Source organism: Otolemur garnettii, unplaced genomic scaffold (assembly GCF_000181295.1).
Source record: "Otolemur garnettii isolate 467f Iridium unplaced genomic scaffold, OtoGar3 scaffold00083, whole genome shotgun sequence".
Classification (NCBI taxonomy): Eukaryota; Metazoa; Chordata; class Mammalia; order Primates; family Galagidae; genus Otolemur; species Otolemur garnettii.
In genome coordinates this window covers 8,032,901-8,040,604 of record NW_003852478.1, presented here as the reverse complement: position 1 = coordinate 8,040,604, position 7,704 = coordinate 8,032,901, and the positions used below count along the sequence as shown (strand labels likewise).

General features: G+C 38.5%; 1 pseudogene; it reads left to right on the top strand.

Annotated features, from left to right (window-relative positions):
• Positions 1 to 986: 986 nt before the first annotated feature.
• Positions 987 to 1,302, top strand: LOC111726852 (annotated as a pseudogene).
• The last annotated feature ends 6,402 nt before the right edge of the window (positions 1,303 to 7,704 follow it).

The window sequence follows — 7,704 nt, the reverse complement described above, 5'->3', positions numbered from 1 at the left end:
GCCTTTCTGCTCTGGCTTATTATGTTTTATTGGCAGCCCACAGCTTGTGCTAATTGTGTAGCTCAGAGCGGGAAGGGTCAGGCCTGGAAGGTGGAGAGTGGCCTCCTGGGACCAGTGTGCTCCTAGGCCTGGTAACCAGTGAGCAGGACCAGTTTGAAAGTTATCATTCTTCTTGGGACTCTGATTTTTTTTTTTTTTTTCACTATTGACTTTGAGAGACAGCTTTGTTACCGCCATTTGTCCTTCAACTGTTCAGACCTGGTGTTTTCAGTGGTCTGTATTAAGAATTGATGCTTGTAGCAGTTATCCTAAGAGCTTGTTGAACTCAAACTGGTCAACATAAGGAACTAGGCCTACTGTACTGCTATGTGCATGTGGTACAAGTCTGGTCTGTGAAAATTAGGTCAGCTTGAGGAAGTGGTCAGTGTAGGGTGGTGGCCAGCTATGGGGGAGTCTACTGTATTTATAATCGCCTTCTTGCTAAGAGTGATTTTAGGAATATATTGCATCAGAAAATATTTTTGAAGCTCATTGGCTTTGTAAAAATTCGATGTGTGAAGATTTTAGAGCCCTGTACCTTTTGCAGTATACTGATCAACACCACAACATATTTGAATACTGAATTCATTTGACAGTTGTACCCAAATCCAACGATTGCCAAAATATATAGTGAGAGTGTCATATTAAAGGCAACATTTTACCAAGTATTTTTAAAAACATAAAATAAACACTTCTATTAATTGACTGCGGAAGTTTTATTCATTACAGTAGACTTCCAATATTCATTACAAATATCTAAAGTCACCTGGCACCAGTTTTGCGTGGTTTAACACACTTCTGAGAAATTTAATACCGGCTCTTTCCTCAGGGACTGCCAAAGTGCTCAGTCCTTCCAAAGAAGCTAAGGCCACATTGGGGTGAGGCCCTCACTTCATCTGGCACCCAACCCTGTGTCCAGCAGCGCTATCCCAGTACTCACCCAGGCCATGGCCTCCATCTCCGAGCTTTCCTGCCATCTACTGGGTCCTCATTCTGCATGATGATGAAGTGACGGTCATGGAGGATAAAATCAGTGCCCTCATTAAAGCAGCTGGTGTAAATGTTGAGCCTTTTTGACCTGGCTTGTTTGCAAAGGCCCTGGCCAATGTCAATATCAGGAGACTCATCTGCAATGTAAGGGCTGGTGGACCTGGTCTGGCCAGTGCCCCAGCTGAGGAGAAGAAAGTGGAAACAAAGAAAAAAGAATCTGAGGAAGCTTATGATGACATGGGCTTTGGTCTTTTGACTAAATCTCTTTTATAATGTGTTCAGTAAAAAGTTGAACTCTGAAAAAAAATAAAAATAAAAATTTAATGCTAGGCAGTCTTAAATCACACACAGTGGCAACTGATGAGCTAGGAGGAGTGAGTGGTGCTTCCCTCCCAGCACAGCCTTGCTGACTTGGGTGCTCCCTGCTCCAGGCCTCCCTTGCTTAGCCACAAAGCTAACGAACAGAAATTAATAATGGTGCACTTTAGAAACCAAGACCTCAGTCCCAGAAAAAACCTACCTCAGAGCAAATCTCTGCCTTGGAAGTTTGAGGAAAACAATGGTGGAGATGTCCCCAGAAGTGTTCATCTCAGTCAGATTTTTTTTGAGACAGAGCCTCACGCTATCACCCTGGGTAGAGTGCTGTGACGTCACAGCTCACAGCAACCTCCAACTCTTGGGTTTAGGTGATTCTCTTGCCTCAGCCTCCTGAGTAGCTGGGACTACAGGTGTCACCACAGCACCCGGCTATTTTTTTGTTGCAGTTTGGCTTTTTTGCTGCAGCTTGGCTGGGGCTGGGTTTGAACCCACCACCCTCGGTATATGGGGCCTACGCCCTACTCACTGAGCTACAGGCGCCGCCCACAGTCAGATGTTGTTAGATGTAATTAACAGAAAACCCGCTAAAGGCCCTGACTTTATATTAGGAAAACCTGGGGATCAGTAGTGTTTAGATGATCCTAAGGATTCTGAGACCCAGTGAAAGTGAGGAATCACTGGTTTAAACAATAAGAAAATGCATCCCCTCACATCACAGCAAGTACAGTGGTAGGGTGGGTTCCAGCCTTGCTCTGGGTCAGCAGCTGTATGATGCCAGCAGGGGCCCAGGTGTCCCCATCCCTCCACTTTTCTGTCTTCTATGGCCTTTTCAGCATCACACAGGGAGCAGCATGGCTGCAGCTGGTCCCAACTTGATAATGAAGGCGGCAGAAGAGATACCACCTCATCCCAGGCTGCTCTCAGAAGCAAGCAACTGATCCTCAGAAGCTGCCGCCCTGCTTGCCTCAGGTGTCAGCTGGCCATTCAGTGGTCAGAGGTGGCCCATTTCTAAATCAGTCATTGGCAAGGAGAATAGGATTAAGCTCAGGCCAGTCTTGATCTCTATTAGCCTTGAGGTGGGGGAATAGCGTCAGTGGAAAGCTATAAATCCCACTTGTGCTTTATTGTACAATGCCTACATGACATGATTATTTTAAAAATCAGAAAACATAAAAATAGTTCTATATAAAAGTACTTTTACATAAAAAGTATGCTTAATGATAACACTCATTAAGAAAATCTACCTATTCTGATCAAATATTAATAAATATTTTAGCTTCCTCTCAAATAATATAGGAATTCAGAATACATTACTTTTAAACTATTTCCTTTCCCATTTTCCAAGTTAACTAAAATTTAAATGATCTAAAACTAGTGCTCTTTTTGGAAAAGATAATTCTTATATAAATTTAATAATCCATTTACCTTTTTGTTCATTATTTTATGCATGCTACTGGTTTTATTTTCTTCTTACACACATTCTTTTCTATGAGGATTTACATATTAAAAATTCATCAACTTTTGTTAGTATAAAGATGTCTTTATTCCACCTAATTGTTAAATGGTAGGTTAGCCAGTTACACGACTCTGGGTACCAGCTTTCTGTCTTAACTGTGGACATATGATCCCATTGTCTCCTGGTGTACATTATTGCTGATGGGGAATCTGCTGTCTGTCTAATGTTATTTCTTTGGAGATAGTTGGTTTTTCTGCAGCTTTAAGATTTTTCTTTTTTGAATTTAATATTTATAATTCTATAGTGAATCTGGATGTAGATTTATTTTTATTTTTATTGCTCAGGACATAGTGTGCTCCCTCAATCTAAGGTCACATTTATTTCTTTATTTCTAGAAAATTATCAGCTATGGTATCTTTGAATATTAGCACTTTTCTTTTGTTTAAAATAATAATAATTTGGCCTTTCCCTTTTATTTAGTTATTTTTATTAAATCATAACTGTATATATATATAGTTATATATATAATCATAACTATATATTAATGCATTTATAGGGTACAATGTACTGATTTTATATACAATTTGGAATGCTTATATCAAACTGGTTAACATAGCCTTCACCTCATTTACTTAATTATTGTGTTAGGACATTTATTCTCTACACTTAATAGATTTGACATGTACCCTTGCAATATGGTGGGGTCCCACCATTTATCCTCCCTCCATCCAACCTCCTCCCTCTCCTCCCTTCCCCCTCCTCTTCCCTCTTTTATCCTGGGCTATTGTTGTGTTATATCTTTCATATGAAAGCATGGGTAATTATAAATTGGTTTCATAATAGTACTTAGTACATTGGATACTTTTTCTTCCCTTCTTGAGATAACTTTACTAAGGAGAGTATGTTCCAGGCAACTGGAAATCAGAAAAAAGCAGGGGTTGCAATTTTATTTGCAGATATGATAGGCTTCAAACCAACAAAGGTAAGGAAAGATAAGGATGGTCACTTCATGTTTGTCAAGGGAAACACTCAACATGAAAAGATTTTAATTATTAACATTTATGTACCCAACCAGAATGCTCCTCAGTTTATAAAGGAGATCCCAACAGGCATGAACAATTTGATCTTCCTGCACCATAATAGTCAGAGATTTTTAAGCCACTTTTTTATGCCAGATTTTTATGCCACTGCCCTTTGGCAGTGTTGGATAGACCCTCCAAGAATAAACTAAACAAATAAATATTGGACTTAAACTTGACCCTACAACAAATGGACTTAATAGACATCTACAGAACATTTCATCCTAACAAAACTGAATATACATTCTTCTCATTAGCCCATGGAACATTCTCTAAAATTTATCACATCTTAGGTCATAAGTCTAACCTCAGCAAATTTAAAAGAATAGAAATTATTCCTTGTATTTTCTTGGACCATCATGGAATAAAAGTTGAATTCAAAAACAATAGGAATTTTCATGCTCATACAAAGACATGGAAACTAAATAATCTTATGCTGAATGGTAGCTGGGTCATAAATGAGATTAAGAAGGAAACTACCAAATTTTTGGAACAAAATGATGATGAAGACATGAATTATCAGAACCTGTGGGATACTGCAAAGGCATACCCGGGTACAGTGATGCCCTGTATCTATGAGGGTTTACATACTAAAATTTCATATGCAGCACCATAAATTTCCCTCATATTTCTAAGAGGGAAATTTATAATGTTGCAAGTCTTCCTCAAGAGAATGGAAAGAGAGGAAGTCAACAATTTAATAAGACATCTTAATCAACTGGAAAAGGAAGAACATTCCAACCCCAAACCCTGAAGAAGAAAAGAAATAACCAAAATTAGAGCAGAATTAAATGAAATTGAAAACAAAAGAATCATGCAAAAGATCAACAAATCAAAAAGTTGGTTTTTTGAAAAGATTAACAAGATTGATAAACCATTGTCTAACCTAAAACAGAAAAGTAAAATCCCTAATATCACCTCTTTTCTATTCTTCCTATTCTCTTTGGAAATTCTATTAGATGTATTAGACACTAAGGTTTTTACTCCATTTCTCAGGCTTCCCTGGTTTTTCTTTCCCATCTCTCAGCTCTTGGTTTTCTGTGTTGTGTTAGGGTAATTAACATTTCTGGGCTTTAGCCTCCTCGCCTCTGACATACGAATTAAATCGTTCTCCCAGACCATGATGGCTTTTTGGAAGAGTTAAATGAGCTGTGTAGGCAACCTATAAGATGGCCTCTGGGAACCCTGCTTTTTGGTACTTGTGGTTTTGCATAATCCTGTTCCTTTAATGTGGTCTGGACCTAGTGACTTGCTTCTAATGAGTGCAATATGATGTAAAGGACAGGATGTCACTTTTGAAATTAGGTTATAAATATTTTTAGCTTCCTCTAAAATAATGTAGGAATTATATTGCTTGCTGTCTTTACTCTCTTGCTCCCTTGCTCTGAGGGAGGCCTGCTGGCACACTGAGATGCCCATGGGTTAGGCAACTGAGGACGTCCTCTGGCCAGTATCTAATAAGATACAGAAGCTCTAAGTTCAACAGCCCACAGGGAACATAGTTCTGCCAATAACCACGTGTTTTTCTTCCTCAGTTGAGCCTTTAGATGATACCACGGCCCTAGCCAACTCCTTAATTGCAGCCTTGTGAAAAATTTGAGACAGAGAAAGCTTGCTAAAACCACACTGAATTCTCAACTAAAAACAAAACTGTGAGGTAATATGTATTTGTTTCTTTGAGTATCTAAATTTTGGGATAATTTTTTTATGAAACAATGGATAACTAACACATGAGTTAATGTATATAAAGCATATAAAATAATGACAGAATTCATTAAATTAAATTCATTCCAAAAAGTGAACTGTTAATACCTATAATAGTAGTATGGCATTCTACTTAGAATCTGTCTTCCAAATCATGAATTCTGTCTTTAGCTGATCACTTCATAACCCATCTATTAAGCTTTTGACTATTTTTATATTTCTCGAATTTCTGTTTGATTCCTTTTCAAATCCCTGTTATTTTCATTTGACATTCTTCTTGAATTTATCTTGTTGTATTGTTATATAATGTATAATATTAAATACATAAAATTTAATTTTTTAAAATTTATTTATTTAGGGGTCTTAATCTCTTTGGGCTGCTACAAAAAACTACCAGAGATTAGGTGGCTTATGAACAGCACAAATTTATTTTTCATAGTTCTGGAGGGTGGGGAATTCAAGATGAAGACATGGGAAGATTCATTGTTGAAGGCCCTCTTTCTGGTTCAGAGATGGCATCTTCTCACTGTGCCCTTATGTGGTGAGAGGGACAAAGGTCTCTCTCAGGCCTTTTTTATAAGGTTGCTAATCCCATTCTAATGACCTAACAAGGCCCCTCTGCTAATATTATCAACCCTAATATTTTGAGGGTTAAGATTTCCACATCTGGGTCGGCACCCATAGCACACTGGTTACGGTGCCAGCCACATGCACCAAGGGTGGCAGGTTTGAACCTGGCCCTGGCCAGCTAAACAACTGCAACAAAAAAATAGCTGGGTATTGTGGCAGACACCTATAGTCCAGCTACTTGGGAGGCTGAGGTAAAAAAATTGCTGAAGCCCAAGAGTTTGAGGTTGCTATGAGCTGTGATGCTACAGCACTCTACTGAGGGTCACATAGTGAGACTCTGTCTCAAAAAAAAAAAAAATTCAACATATGAACTTTGGAGGGACAGATCCCACATACACATGTGAACCATAGAAGTCTTTCAGATTGTGGTATTATTTACTCTGTTTTTTAAGTGAGAATTCTCCTATTTCTTTTATCTCCTGAATCATTCTTATAAGTAATTTCAGTTTTTGTAAATCTGTCTTCAGCAGTGATTGCTGGTCTCTTTGTCTTAGAGTTTTTGTTCAAGTCTAACACTGTGGGAGAGGGACTAATATGATGGTGACCTATTTTCCTCTGCCAGCTTCTTGTAGATATTGCTGGCATGGGCTATTTTGTATTAGTTTCTTAGTTGAGGTTCCTACCCCACCCATATCAGATTTAGGTTCCAATTTCTCACAAGTGATCCCTTTCCTCCCCTCCTTTCTCTTTTCCTCTCTTCTTTTCTTTTTTATTTTTACCCCCTCTTCTTTTATAACCAGAGAGACATTGCACTTTACTGGTGCTTCCCAAGCACCAAGATTACCTTTCCTGTCTCCTGACTTCATGAGGGAGCCCTGGTCTTTCTCCCTGACCTGAAAGCACTTTATCTCCTATCTTTGTAAGGCATTCACCTCCCAGGCCCCAAGGCCCTCTGGTGCAGACATACCTACCACCTACCAAGCTTTCCTTACCTGTTAGGACTCTGGCACCTGGAGATTTTTCTTGCTTTCTTTTAAATTTTTGCTGTTTATCCCACATTTTTAACTCATCATTTTCATGGTTTGAGGGGCAGAGGAGGGTATCTATAACTGTTCAGTGTGTCATTATTAACCTACAATTGCATTTAATTGCAGAAAAATGTTTGTTGCTATCTTTGAGGGAAACTTGAATGTTAAATTTTAAACAATGGTTCTTTTAAAATTACGTATTTTTCACTGAGGCGAAGACCTGAATTGAGAATAGCTGTGATGGGTTTCAGGTGAGGGACATCCAGGTGACCACTAAACCTGCTGGAGGCTGCCTGGGAGTGGAAATAAAACTACTGTTAACCAACTCCATGGACATTAAATTAATGCCGTCAACAGAGCTGAAAATACATGGCCTTATTTGTGAGATGTCAAACTTTGATTGTTTCTATGCATGAGCAGAAACAGAATCCTGTATTAAGAGATGTATTTGTTTTTCTTTGGTCAGTGGTAGGGAATCAGAGTAAGAAGTTATCATCTTTTTTTTTTTTTTTTTTTGAGA